The sequence below is a fragment of the Cotesia typhae genome, unplaced genomic scaffold (assembly GCF_013202065.1).
Source record: "Cotesia typhae breed Kobodo isofemale line unplaced genomic scaffold, CoteBio_Ctyphae contig_48, whole genome shotgun sequence".
Classification (NCBI taxonomy): Eukaryota; Metazoa; Arthropoda; class Insecta; order Hymenoptera; family Braconidae; genus Cotesia; species Cotesia typhae.
Window position 1 is genome coordinate 7,274,493 of NW_027423756.1, and position 16,291 is coordinate 7,290,783.

The 16,291-nt window shown below is 32.6% G+C and overlaps 1 protein-coding gene across 1 annotated transcript in view; it reads left to right on the forward strand.

Moving 5' to 3' along the window:
- LOC141529831 (uncharacterized) overlaps positions 1 to 16,291 on the forward strand; it is a 178,231-nt gene that overhangs the window by 161,552 nt on the left and 388 nt on the right. The gene's annotated exons all lie outside the window — the stretch shown is intronic.

Genomic DNA, 16,291 nt, shown 5'->3' on the forward strand with positions numbered 1-16,291 from the left:
AGTGGCTGTAAGATGTGCAGGACCCTTGCTATACCTTAACGTCCTTGCTATACTTGGGAGGCATTAAGAGAAGGACCGGGACCAAAAGCTGAAGAAGGAAAAGAGAGCAGACTTGTTACACACGTCTTAGTCTACTCTAACGCGTTCTAGAGACCCCGGTTATATCCATTCGAGCAACTTAGGTACGACCTCATTTACTGCTTTTACACTGGTTATGTACTTGAGACATTTCACATACCGTAGAATTGCCAATCTCGAATCGCTCGTTAGCTTCTATTTCTTTTTTCTATTCCACATAATACACCGACAAAATATCCTCGGTATTGTTATTTCACAGCTTGATTAAGCCCATTTATACCTGCTATTTGAAGTTTTATTAAGATGTTACATTTAATCTATGATCTTATAATTTAAAAAAAAATTTTATTACATTTTTTTTTTAAATGTTTATATCAATTACCATGTAAAATTAAACAAAAATTGATTTTGTATTTTATAAAACTGAAAACGAATTTCACAAAATCTAAACTCCTCAGAAGAGTCCAAAAATAGTCTAATAATGTGAAAATTAGTCTAAATTGATCTAAAAAAATAAAAATGCCTGGTTCTATAAAAATTTCCATACCTGATTTTCAAAAAATCGAACAATTACTATTATTACTTTTAATTTTTATGGAAAGTCCACTTATGGAGATGTACCAAAAGCTTGTTATCTATGCGAATAGATTAATTTTTCAGTATAAAAAAATTTTATACCTCTGTATCTTTATTACGTTTTTGATTCATGACAAATAGAAGGTAACAACCGAAAAAAAAGCACCTGTAAAAAAAGGTGCTTCATCATCGCAAAACGAAATTATTAATTAAGTGTTATCGACGTATCATAAACAAACAATTTAGAGTGCAGCGCAGTGTGATCAAGTTAATAAAAAAATAAAAAGAACTGTATAAAATGTGAACGAGTTGTCGAGAAAAATGAAGTGCTGATAGAGGAACAATTTTTAAGCGTGAATTGCACGTGAGATAAAAGGAAAGCACATCACATTGACGCCGCGAGAGACAGAGATGTGGGTGTGTTACTGCCCTGATGAAAAAGTGTAACCTATTTCATCGCAATACCGATCGTGATTTTTTGAGATTATGATTTTTTTTTGCTATCGGATACTATTTTACTAACTTTTCATTTTCAACTTTTTTTCGCCTTCCTTTTAAAAATCGATTGTTTTTTTTTCTCAATTTTATAGGAACTTCCGATAGTGTAATATTTTTGCTGAATAGCTGTATTACAGATAAAAATAAAATAAAAATATTAAACGTCATTTCCTAAAATTGACAGACGAACGAATTGAATAAGTCATTAAAAATATTGCGAGTTATATTATTTTTTTTTTTTTTTTTTTTTTTACAAAAATATATTCCATGTTTTTAGCAATTTATAGCATCAATTAAATACTTCTCTAATTATTTATACTCATACATTTTCTATTTGATTGAATATATTCATTTTAATATGAATAAAATTTATTTTAAAAATTATATCGGTCGCGTGAATCATAAATACAGATTGTTATACAGCAGTTAAGCTGATTACTTGAGTAGTATTGAAATTAGTGAATAAAATATCGAGGGATCTAATGACGAGTACCGAATTATCAATTCATCAAATCCCAGCCGTGAATCCCACGACGGGTAATTCAACATACTCTGTGGTACTCAATTATTACCCAAATTAGATGAAATCAGGGCATTACACCCGATGAAATTAAACACAACAAACAGCGGATTATATTATAATCCAAATATGTAACTTACAATAACGCAAACTTCCACTAATTTTTGAAACCTATACACAATAATAAATCCATTAATATTGTTATCTATCATTTATATGTTGTTCATTAAATGCATAAAAAAAATTATAATTATAATTATGTAATTAATATCATATATTGTGTATTAAATAAAATATTGTCCATGATCCCATGATGAAATTGATATTCAACAGTGTAAATTTTAATTTATTAATTAAAATGGATATTTCAATAATTCTCTCACAGTTTATTCCCTACACTTAACAAAGAGATTATCTCGTGAAAATGTAACCATTTGCGATCATAACTTTCGAAGCAAGTACACAAGAACATTGGATTATGTTTGCACTTGATTACTCGCCTTGTATGTACTATCCGGAATGCCGGTATTGGAATATTGGTCTGCGCCTTTAACGAGCGTTCAACGAGCTCGCCGATAAAGTGGCAAGAGACTTTTCAACATGCTCTGGATGGAGATACACATGCACAGAACTCAGTGGGATCCTATTCAATAGGACACGACCGAAAATTGGCAGCGGTTGCGGTTACGGGAGTCATTGCATCCAGCGAGAGATTGGCTATCGATTTTTCTTCTCGTATAAACTATTTTTCTACTCATTCCCCCGATGGAATCACGTGATGGGAGTACTAGCCACAAACGACATTTAAATGTGCACATTGATAATAAAAAAAGACATCCAGTGATTTTAAAATTTGAAAATATACAACGCCTGAAGGATAAATAGTATCCACGAAAAGTAAAATTGAACGTTTTGTGGTAACAAAAATACCGGTAATTGTTTAGTTCACCAGACATTAATTTTATAGACTGGCTGACAAGCTGCCGGCCAGTCAATAGTGACATTTTATTATTTTTATTTGCTTAACGGGAATTAATAAACTTTTAGTATTAAAATGACAAGTTGATGGCAGGGAAAAAGTTTTAAGGAGACTTACTTTCGGCTGCTCTCATCTTTAATTCTTTTTCGATCCTTCTTCTGCTAAAATATACTTATACAGCTCTCATCTATTTTTTCTTCATGTTTCTCTTCTTGTGGGTATGCAGTAGCCGCCATGGCGCCATTAACCTTCTAATCTTAATGGAAAGAAGTTGCGTGCTCGGGAAAAAGGGTAAAACGATTGCATTCCTGGGAGGGTTACATTTCAGGCGCCATTGAGTCTATCCGTGCTGTAGTTTCTACTCGCCTCTCCAGAGAAAAGTGATCCGTGAGTCCTAAAAGCACAGAAAAGGCCTTTTGATGAGGAAAAAGAAATATATTTATTATATATATATATATACATATAAAAAAAAAAGGTTAAGTACTTTAACTCTCGCTATTAAAATATACAACGGCTTTTACGTTCAAGTGAAATGAAATCTATTATCAGAGTCCACTCTCGAAAAAAAAAAAAAAATATTAATTTCAATTGTAAATTAACAGCGTAACGCCGTCACATATTGACCGATTTCGGTGAAACAATCAATATTCATTTTTTAAAACTAACCATCAGTATTTGAAATGCTGAAATTTTTTTTTTTTTTAATTAGGTTCCCTTACAAAAGATCATTTTTGCATTTTTTTCAACGATTGAACTATTTAATTTTTTTTTATACATCGAATCCATTGTTTGGTACTGTTACATCAATTATATGACAATGTGAAAACCAAGTCAGAGTACAAGATCAGAAAATAGTTCTAAGCTACAATGACTGAGTAATCGATTGTACTTATTGTTTTAATACTCAAGAATGTACATAAGAGTACAGTATTTTGAAAAAAATGATAATACCGATAGATATTTTTTTAAAATGGAGACTTGTTGATGTCGAAACAATATATAACACGAGTCATGAGTTTTATAACTCAAAACATTTTATGATATCATATATAGCCACATCAGACTATTTATGAAAGAAGAAAAATAATTTATTATAATTTCGCATTTCTTTTAGAAATTTGGACATCGATTAACATGTCGTAATGAAAAAAAAAAATGATTCAGTAATTTATAAAGCCAAAACCAATTTCAGATAAGCTCATCAGATACGGAGAAGACAAAGTTACCATGCGCTATCTGTTAGAGAATTTCAAAACTAACTTTAATCAAAAATTTGTACATATGGGTTTATATTGTCATATAAAACTCGATATGGGCATATCGGGACACATCAAGCCACATATATACTAATTTTCATATTAAGCCATATCAGAAACTTTAAACATATCAGAAAATTTTTCGACGGGTTGGATTAACTTACGCAGTGTTTTACCGATAATGAAACTCCAAAAGTTTTAAACATTTAATAGATATATTTAAATATATACATGTATGTACATATGAGCTCGGTCTAACGACTGTGATTAATTTTTATTACTGCAGCAGCGATAAAAATGATTATAAGGATTATACGCTATTAAAAGCAAAATACCGTAATATTCAAGGGTAGGCTTTTCGTTCGTGCTTCAGATATAGCTTTTCTACCTCATGCGCGATTACCTTCTCAACCTCTGTACTGTGCTATAGTAGAGCTACTATACACAAGCACGATGGTTAGGTACACCACGGCTATGAATACATACTGCACTAGAAATGCCATAAATTCTTAGGCACTTTGTGGCGCTATGATGTCGCATAACCGCCACCACACCACGATGCAACATCAGATCTTTCTACCCGACAACATCCATCTTTTATGTTAAGTTAACCGTTATTACACTTAAGCAAATATTTATCCAATATAAACGTTCTGTTATTTAATAACTATGTTTAACCTGTAATTTTAAATAATTCAGGTGTTCACTTTGTGATCTTATTAATGAGCCGACTGACCAGGTAAAGCGATAAATTCAGTTAGTCGACAAGGATAATTTGATCGCTACGAAAATTAGTCGTTTGTAGATTTAATATCACTGAAACAATTAGAATTCTCCTTGTTAGAAATCACAAGTATTTTAAATTTCAATTTCATGGAGGTTCAAAATGTTTACATTCGTATGAAAAATTGATTATAAAAAAAATTTTTTTTACGATTGTTAAAAGCTTTTACCTAAATTAAAAATTCAAAGCTTTAATAGTCAATTTAGAGCATCATTAGCTCATTGATTACTGAAAAGTGAGTAGAGTTAAGTTATTTAGCCATAATTTCTCTATAAAATAAAAAATTATGTACACAACAAATATAACAGAATTACCAAAACAATCATTAATATCTACTATGTATTATTCAGCATTAAAAAAGTGCTAACAACAAATAATATAAGCTCATTATTCCTCATAAAGTTATTATTTTTATAAAACCTTAATTAGCTAAAAAAAATTATAGCGTATCAACATAAATCCGACTTGCTCATGAGGAACATGCGACAGTGGTTTCGGGACACATCAACTAGAAATAGTCAAGAGGTCTTGTTCGCGTAGATCCATTTTCAACCTCAGCAATATCCGAAGCTAGGATAGAGCTGGAGATAGAGCTTAAGCTTGAGCAGCTGCAGTCGTTCGACAGTCTGCGGTGAGGGTAACAGTACGGTGGAATAAATTCTCTTTGCCATCTCATGTGTGTCTTTCCCGTGAACCTCATTAACTTGGCATTTTTTGTCTTTATAAATGTACGACAGCCACTACCCAGCAAAAAACTATAAAAAATGCGTCCAATTAAATATAGACATGTTATGTATGTTATATTAATAATTTTTACCGTATTAAATATCGTAATTTTTTCAGTACAGTCTAGTTTAGCTCTAGAGCTTTAAATTTTTAACAAAAACTTTTTTTCATTATGAAAGGCAAATCGCAGTACACTGAAGCGGCTTGAAAAACAATTACCCAGGACACATTGTCTGCAGAGAGGATTAAGGACCTTTACGGTGGTGATAACGGAGCAGAGTGAAACCACAATCATGGAAAACAAAGCGGGATTAGCGATGGTTATTAAACGAATGATACAACAATACATATACCTTTATATATATATATGCATAGATGTAGGTATGTGTATATCGTTGCATTGAGTGAGAACAGGGATGAAAATGCGGAGAAGAGAGGATTGAGAACGTGGGCGGAAGTTTTCTCTCTATATCCTCCGCGTTATCCGGTGATATGGTGTGGGCTACTGTGGTACACAAGTATATGGATATAAAGATATATAGATATAAATATATATAGAGAGGACGGGAGTTTTATACGCAAACTAGTATTTCGATAGTGTACCGAGACAATGCCAAGCCGCAGAGTCCGATAGAAAAGTTTGCCTCACCTCTATACTACACTAATACATGTTTCATGGTTTCGCTGGTTGCTACACACAGTTACAACTGCTATATTCTATGCACTAAATAAAGACAACCTTCCCGATTACCAGCTCCTACGAAATCATAAGACTCTATTGTCCTCCTTGCGCTTACGACGAATAGCTTACTAGTTTATATGAGGCTTCTCATATTATTTTTGGAACGACAAAGTTCTGCACAATGCACCAAAATTTTAAATAAAGAGATACACAGAGAAAATGAGGTGGAATGGTTCAGTTAACTTTAAAAGAGTAATAATTAGTATTGAGCTTATTGCTTTCTCAACACATGAAATCTTTTAAATTTTTAGTCAAGCATTTTAATTAAACAAAATTATACTGAGATTAAAAGTATTACTATCTACGGATTTAATTTAATTGAGTTTTGTAAAGTTATTATTTTCATCTATATTATAGTTTAAAAGAAATAATCTTAAGCAAAAAAATTATTTTAAAATTAACAATTTGAATTAATTAATTTTTTGACAAAAGAATATCAATTATGTATTATAAAATAATGAAATTAAAATGATAATTGATTTATCAACAGTCTTTTGAATTACAATATTATTTAAGTAATTTTAACCAACATCCTTTAGAAAAGTTTCTTATCCTTTTTATTCATGAGGGTCGATTGAGTTGGCTTTGATTTTGATAACAAAGCTATTTTTGATGTCGACTGTATTGTTGGGTAATTTATTCCCATGAGCTGTAAGCTATTGACAGACGGAAGAAGAATCGACGACAACCCGTATCAGATGTGATCCCAATTTGATGGATCGCCGACAGGAGACCTAGGCCTAGGTTACGTTATCTGGTAACGACTCGGAACCTTTGACGCATCTTTCACGCGACTGCCGAGGGGATAGAAATACAAGAGTGAGATGTAACCCCTCGTAACTGCTGTATGAGTATCACAAGTAGTATAGTACTATACAGTATAATGTCTACACTCGATACGAAAACAGAGCGAAAGTAAGCGGACAAGCGGAGGAAGAAAATCGAGCGTCGAAAGCTCATTATCGATGATTCGTACTGAACGTTAAACTTCTAGAGGGTCGCTTGGGTCGATAAAAGACCGTGTCTCAAGCTATAATCTCATTTCATCCATGTTCAGTCCAGGGGCTCTGTCCCTGTTCCCTTGCTCGGATGTACTGACCAGCAATGCCGAGAACCAGAGAAAAGCACTGCTTCGGGGCATGTGACAAAACGAAATACGCGGCAGTATGTACCCGGAAAAATGTAACAAGTAGAAAAATGAAAATAAAAATATAGATAATACAAATATGAAGGAGCTGAAGAAAATAGTCAACAAAGTTCGAAGAGAAGCAATCTCAGCGGTAATTGACCGTAAGCAGCTAAAATGCGGTGAATATTGCTCCTTCGTGCGTTATATTTTTTCTACTGTTGAAAATAATTTTTAAATTACAGTACAAAAGACATACAATTTTCATAACTTAACATTGAATTGTATTTTTGATAAAAAAAAAAAAAAAATGTTAGAATTTAATGCCTGTAATTTAAAGTAGTACCTTGACGACATATAAAAATAGAATAATTAGCGAAATGTTGGTTATTAATTTTTTTATTATATTAACTAATTGTGGACCATAATTAATTAATTTCAATACTTAGCAGCGTATTATTGCCATGACTAAACAATACTTTTTTTCAGCTTACTTTAAAGAAAAAAATAATTCTAAAACTTTGAATAAAATTCCTAAAAATTTTCATAATAAAGTTTTTTTCCCAGTGGTGTTTTTCTGATCTACCGAACAATTTATATACGAATTTATATGCCCGATAAAAAAAAAAAAAGTGAAAGAAAGAGAAAAACATCAGAGGGATGAAAAAAAAGTGAGTGAGTAACTTTAAAACTTATGAACAGAGGATTCAACGAAGCCTAAAGGCGACGGTCCGCATATGGCTCTGCATCACTGATAGAGTCACTCATGGTTAACTAATCCGGCTGTAGACTTGTCGGGTAGCCGGATCTCCCGGGGGAGGCTCGGATTGTCTCGCCGTGACACAGCCAAGCACCAGACATTACCAGGAAGAGTTGAAGATCCTCTCCATACTCCATACTCTACACTCTAACCAAGAAGAGCGGCAGAAGGAGCAGACTCCTGTAGAATTGAGGCTTCTATTCGGATTTTCGGTGACACGGACTCGACTCAACTCGTCTAGTCTCGCCTCGACTCGAGAGTTTTTGGATTGTCGCCAGGATAAAGTTGGTATGACGACACGTTACGTATATTGAGATGAAGGAAAGAGCCACTAACTGGACACTGGGGATGAACTGGCCCGCAAACGCACGACCTGGATGAACAGACTCTGCGCTAGAAGCTCCGTGATATAGACCCACTGTTGGCCACACATAATGTCGTATCGCTTCTATGGATTTCCGGGGGATTTGCCAGTTAAAAGATATATATACAAACACATACATAGATGACGGAAAAGTTACAGTTACTGTCTTTATTATTTCACTGTACTGGGGTTCTTTTTCTTTTTGCTGGCGCTGGATCTAGCGCTGGTGTGCATGCACCAGCTATTCCCTTTACCAGAGTTGGCTCCAGTCTAATAGCGGGGAAGGAAAGAGAGAGACAGGGGGGAAATGGGAGAGAACGAAGGGTAGTACAGAGCACAGTAGTTCAGTAGCTGTTCCCTAGCTGGCATTTATTGCCTCCTCACGTGGCCCGCCGTGACTCCCGAGCTTTTCCGATGGGATCTAGTCTCAATCCAATTGATATTCCAGCTTCGTATGGATATTTATAGCCAGTTACTCTCAGCTACCGGTAATCCTTGCGGTTACGTATACTAACATTTTTCACTTTGCTGCAGGACCAATGAATAAAAATGAAACGTTAACAAGAGTTTGCGTTTTATTTAGATATCAATCCTGATGCTTTACATGTCAGATTTAAATAAAAGAATAACAGCTTTTATTTTTGAAATTATGCAATTATAAAAAAAATTAACTTGATTCAAAACACATAATCTTTAAGCAAGGTAGTTTTAAAGATTTTGATAATTTTTAACCAAACAGAAATGTTCTTAAATCAAGATAAATTTCTTATCAAGAATTTTTAGATAATAAAATTCTTCAAAATGATCTCGCTTTGAAATTTTATTAAAATCTAGTTGACTTTTTCATAATTGAAAAATCTCCAGAAAGTTGTTCATTATTATTAGAAAAATTTTGAAAAATATCAAAAAAAAATTTTTCATACAATTTTATAAATTTTCTACACGTGAAAATTTTAAATAATTTTTTTCTGATAGTTTATCTAATTAAAAAGAAAAAAAAATTCTGAAAATTTTATGTATAAAAAAAGCGGCTGTATTCCTATGAATATATATGACTATACTCGATATGTATGAGTCTACAATGAAATAGTATTCTCCTCGCCACATCTTGCTTTTATCCAATTAATATTCAACGATTCACCTTGCGTTTGGAAGAGCCACTTAACGTCAAGAGTAGACGAGACGACGTGTAGCACTTCAGACTATATAATACGGATGAATCTCATTGATTTCTCTCTGCGGAATTAAACTCACAAACCCACTCGGTTAATTATTTATAATAACTCCTCGTGATCGTTGATTAATTTAAATTATTATTCAAGTATTATCATATCTCCCTTTTTTCCTTTTTTTTCAACAATGATAATAATAAGAGGTGCAGGATTTAATTAAAGATAAAAAAGAGTATGAGATTAAAGTGATAAGGTAAAAAAGTGTATTAAGGCGACAAATAATTATTCGATTAAATGTGATCTCATGCTGCAGTAATGGAAGCGAAGGTAGTACCGGTATGAAGTGTCGCACTGAGATGATATTACTAATTTTGCGAGCTAGTTTCGGATATACCTCCGAGGTATGTCCACAGCTAATCTCGCTTGGGGTCATGGGAACGTGAGCAGACTCTGGATAATCCTGTTCATGCGATAATATGTGAAGCGAGTATGAATATCGAATACGTGGGTTACGAAGCAACTTACGAATATAGTGATACTTGTGCCAGTTCAAATACTCTACAGTGTATATTTGTTTATATAAATATATTTTTACCGCAGAACTCCCCATCGTTTTTTATTCAGTTAAACAACAAAGTTCGAATAATCATTTGATTTTCATGCTCTGGCAAATGAAATAATGCTTAATCGATAAAAAAATTACCCATCGCAGAATTTGTTCGTTTATTTACTGGCGCAGATTCTATTCGGGTAATGTCTAAAAAAGTATACTGTGAATTCAAATAAACGAAATAATTAAATAAACTTTTACTCATGCAAGCACTTGAATAAACACTATTGATGTCGTATGAAAAAGCATGTGAAAATTACAACACTCGAGAAATTCAAAATGACATTCTCCTTTTTAGTTCATAATTAAAAAAAATATGATAAATTTATAAATTTTTTAATTACATTGTAAATGCACGTCTTTTCGGATGAAAATAAAATTTTTAAATTGGTTAAAAATATCTACATGTTCAGATAGATAAATGTGTAATAAATGTAAAAAATTTTCTTTTAAATTTTTCTACCACAAGTGTTTTTTCTGAGCTGATTAAAATTTAGCGGGTCAGATTATTCTGAGTGAAAAATATATTTTTAAAAATGAAAAACTTGAGATTTTCATATCCACTTAGAAGCTTTGCTAACACCTTGCAGCAAAGCAATATATGTGTTGTCTTATAAAAGGTTTCGACACTCTTACCTTCTACAAAGTAAGAGTATAAGGAACCACTTGGTTTTTTTTTGCTTGTCCGGAAAACTGACATTACCGTATATTCGGTTATGCTCCACTTTACTGTGAACCTATTTCTTAAAAAGGAGAGATTATATATATATATATATATATATATATATATATATATATATATATATATATATATATATATATATATATTACATATACATATATAGAGAGGATTTACTAGAAAATGCACCAGGTGTAACAGTAGTATATAATAGTAAAGCGTAAAGCACGTGCTTAAAAAGCTTGTCGTTTATAATAATATCCACGCGAAATTAAAAACAATCATTTTATAAATTTTACAAGATTGCAACTAAATGCTCATTAGCGAATGCTTTTAATTTAATCAACATCATAATACTTTTTGCATTAACTTGAATTAAAAATAAATGAATATAATTCTTCGAGAAATTCCCTGAGAAAATTCCTTGAACTGAAGAAGCTGTCACAAGAAAAGTACATTATAACGCTGTGATTTTGTCATTACCTTCAAAGTACTTTCATTAAAAGACCGAAGCGGCGAAAAGATGTAAGTACATTTGTTGTTTTATCCCACTGATACTTTATCAGAGAAAAAGAACGAGTGGTTGAGTTGATATGAGTAAAAAGACGGTATGGAGTGGAGGCGGTAGATAGATGGATACACACCGACGGGTATCACACAAAGGTACATAATAGCTCACAGATACTCGTTCCTGAAAAGAAACAGCAGGACAATGACGAAGAAACAAGTGGCTGGAGAAAAGCGGATGCGTCGCCTCAGGAGTCTATGGACCAAAGTTCAACGAACTCACATATGAGTAGCAATGGATCTAATGAGTTTCGCGTGCACCTCTCTCATTCCTTTTCTTTCATCATTTCCTCGTCTCGATTTTTTTCGAGTCTTTTTATTCCTAGAACATAGATAAAGCTAACGCAGTAATATTGTTCTCCTCCATGTGTGTCTATGAGCTTGCTTTTTCTTCTTCTGTGTCTGTGACCAACGTACCAATGTGTCCGACTACTTTCAATGGAAGAACAAAATAAAAAGTAAAAAAATTCATAAAGTGAAAGAAAAAGTAACCAGAGTACTTTGTTACAATAGTGAACATAAAAAAACATAGCCATAAAAATTTTACAATGCTTTAATACACGAATTGTTTAAAGTATCGTTTTCTTTAACCATAATCTACCAGTTAAATACATATTAATTATTTTAGTTCAATATATTTTACCAAGCGCATATATTTTTATACTATTTCTCATGTCGAGTTCATAAAAAAAAAATTCTTTTATGCGTAATACTGAAATAAAATATAGTCGTTTTTATTTTTTGCAATTAAATTTAAAAAATCGGCAAAGATTTTTTCCCACAGTGCGACTAGTGATCACAGTCATGACCTCTCGACCGCGGTCAAACGCAAACATCGCAATGAGTTTTTTCATTAAACTTTCTGCAATCCCTCTGTTATCTTTGTATGGTTGTATAAATGCTATAGTGTCTGTGTTTGTATACATGTATGCGTGTGTGTGTGTGTGTGTGTAGGTTTTGATGGGTAAGTAAATGTACGTGTACACACAATAAGTACGTATAGTAGATACAGCGGTCGTATTTATAGTTGGCGTAATGTGTTTCGTAAGGACTAGAACAAGCAACGCTAGGATATGTTTTACTACATCAACAGCCCGCTGGCAAAACTGAGGTCAGGATGAAGCGGACAAAGACTCAACGATGAATAAGACAGAGGATATAATATTAGGCAGACTAAGAGATCAAAAGACAGCAAGATCGTATCTCACGAGTCAAGTTTAAGCGCGAGAGAGATGACAACTGCAACATACCTCGAGCACGTTCATGACCACAAGAAACCTGCTGGTACCGTATAGACAATATAGTACAGAGTATAGTGCATTGTAGTGAAGTTAAAACTTGAGACCTAGTAAGCTCTTCTATCTCGCTGCGACCAGGCTTCATGTTACCTAAACACACTCGAATCCGCGTATGTGCGATGCTTACGACTTACGGCTTACAACTTACGACGCTACGGTACCTGCAACATGTATTTGCTTTTGCGGCACACGTGTGCTTCTCTTACGTATATACGCCGTAAAGAACTCGCGAGTATCGTCTTGCGGGATATGCACACATAATTACTTTTGATTAGACTTTCATAATGAAAATGGGTTTGTTTACAGGATTTTTAAATTTTTGATGTTTGGTTTTCGAAGAGAGATGATATATATTTTAATCAAAGTTTAAAAAAAATTGTAATTGACGAAAAAATATTTTATATTTTTTTTTTTATTGATAATTGGTAAAATCGAATTTCTAATTTAAAAAAAAAAATTATGAATGAGCCTGTACTGATACCGTAAAAATCTGATTAACTTTCGATCCGAAAAAGTCGAATAAATAAATATTAAATCGTTAAAGCGAACCATCTCTTTTAGCTTTTTTTTCATTAATTAAAATTTCATTTTAATTAATAAGATAAAAAATAAGAAAATTATTTCTATTGAAATTAAACAATAGAATATTTGACAACTTCAAAAAAAAAAAAAGAATAACAAATCGGAGCTTTTAAAAGTTTTATCATGAATAAATAAAAAATTTAATGAATATTCCATTCATTAATAATCAACAGTATATTTCTATTTCTGCAATTATATTTTATTACTTTAATTTAAAATTATCTCGATGAAAAGGGTATAAAATCAATGAAGGATGAAGAATACAATTTTGATGCAATTATGAGGAAAAAAGAGAGAAAAATCAATTAATATAAAAGCTATCGATTGAAACACGATACTAATACATTCGAGTTTCGTACAAAAGAAATAGCTGCCCTAGGCAGTGGACCGAAGGGATGAGCAATCCCGAGATGTTTCCAGTCATGAATAACACACTAGGAGTTGAATTTTGTCCACTCGTTTGAGTTCGGGTGTATTGTTTTTTTGCTCGGTTTTATTCACGCGGTCAAACAGTTACATATATCGTGTTCATTGTTTCGTTTTAGTTTTATCTATATTCTATTTTATCCTCGCTGAAATATCGCGGCACTTGTGCGTAGGTACGTGCGTATATTGATTGAAAAGACCACCGGACGTTGGTTAACCAAGCTTCCACACCGAATCCAGATTCTGCATCTACTAGTACCCGTTATTCGCAGCTGCACTACCAGTTAGTTTTATTTCCTCGTCGAAAAAAGAAAATAACTATAATTAAATGCAATAAAAACATTTATCTAAGAACCAAAAAAATTTTAAGCCTGTAAAACACAGAGTGTAGTTTACACGCATTTATGTGTTTGCACGGATTACGCCGATAGGAGGCGTGTTTTAAAACGACAGGTGAATTTCCGAACGGATAATACCCTACAATAGCTATAACCTGGCGTTAAGTACCCAGGCCCAGGTGCATACAAAAAATACATCTAAACAAAAGAAAATAAAAAAAAATTTATCAACTAGAATAAAATATATCTGACTATTAACATGAGACATTAAAATTTTTTTATAAAATATTTAGGCTAAATTTTTTATTGAGTTTTCATTTGTATAAAAATGATAAGAGTAATTTTTTATATTCTAAATGTTTTAAATTTTAACATCAAACAATTTTTCATAATCTAAAAAAGTAACTTTTATATTTGAACAGGTATTATCTTCACAATTAATATCATTATACCTAAATGCTTTTTACCCATTAAGACTTGTGATTACTCATACTCACGACCACCTAAATATTGTCACATTAATCAATAATAAAACAGAAGAATAGATCCTGCGAAATACTTTATTTATTCGTCGTAATTCAATTAAATTCCCAATAAAAAAGTTTGTCAATTGAAATCCATTTTATAGCCGAGTTTTATGAAGGATATTTCAATTGAGAAATGGCTCTTGAGTTGTTAAATCTCTTTAGGAGTTACGTCTGCATCTCTACATCTATAAATCTACTAGAGAAGAGAGTACATAGCCCTCGATCTTAACGGTTAAATAATAATTCAAAAAGCTGAACGTCAATCGCCGACGTTTTAACGTTTAACTACTCTAGTAGACACGCAACGCGATGTGATAAAACCCCTCGTAGAATTGCATCCCGATTCGCCGAGCATATCACAGCGGCTGGGAGCGACAGTGATATCGCATCGGAAAATCACTAGCACAGAGAACCACGAAGAGTAAGAGATAGAGACAGAAGTTATAATAGGAGTAAAGGAGAAAACAGCCAGTAGGGTTTCAAAAGATCGCACTGGCAATTGAGTTAGAAACGTTGTTATACTACCGGCGTTTCATCTCTCAAGGGAGCACAATAAAGCTCTGTGCTACATACACAATACACCATCACAGAAGATAGGAAAGCCTACCCCTACCAATTCTCGCTGGTAACTCAGCTCAGTGCGTAATTTCGCACGAGAATAACGTTACACACCAACTGCCTATCAATATATAATATATAACGCCACACGGAGAAAATTAAATAACAGCAGTTACTTTCTAGATATGGTAAAAAATTTTACCATCAACCTGATCGTAGTGAATACTATCATATGCATTTTTGAACTTATCCTTGATAGTACCTAAATATAATCATCCTGATAGTGACTGTTATCACCCTGATTATAATTGTTACTAAAAAAAATGGTAACTGCTATCACAAAAAAATAATAGCACCATCTTTGCATTGAAAAATGTTTTAATCATCCTAGATGATTGGAGCTACAAATTTAGTATGATAACCCTATCATTTAATTTTCTCCGTGCTGTGCAAGTGAATGCTGGATGCTGGATGGGAGGCAAAACTGCTCCAACTCATCTTTTTCCCCTCCTTTTAACCCGCATTCTCTGCTCCACACTTCAGTTATGTACCATGTACTCTACATATACATCAGTACTCAAATTCTAGGCCTTTGTACGCCTCTTTATTGCTTGTTCCTTCTGACTACCGGCATTTCAAACTCCCGGAAATTCTATATAACAGAACATTAATGACTCTTGTAAGAAATAAAACCCGAAGAGTTTTTTGTTTATTAAAAATTGATTGCGTGTAACTGAAATTTATAATTGCTCTTTTTTGTTACTTTTTACTGACTTGTCTAAATTGGTAAGATAATAGTTCTTTTCAATTTTAAATAATTAATTCAATATAAAGTAATATTGGATTGTAAAATTTTTGTTTCATTTAATTTGTAATTAAATTTTTATGGTTTAAAAACACGCAATCGCCAATGTAAATTAAAATTTAATGTTTTAGATCATAATTATGAAAGTTTACGCTGATAAAAAAATTAACTTGATTCAAGGAGAAAAATCTTGGACCTATGTCAATGATAAATAAAAAATCTATGATATATGTCAATGATAAATAAAAAATCGAATTTTCTACAAAAAGGATATCATAATTTTTTTTACATCGTCAATATTTTATCTAAAATTTAATTTA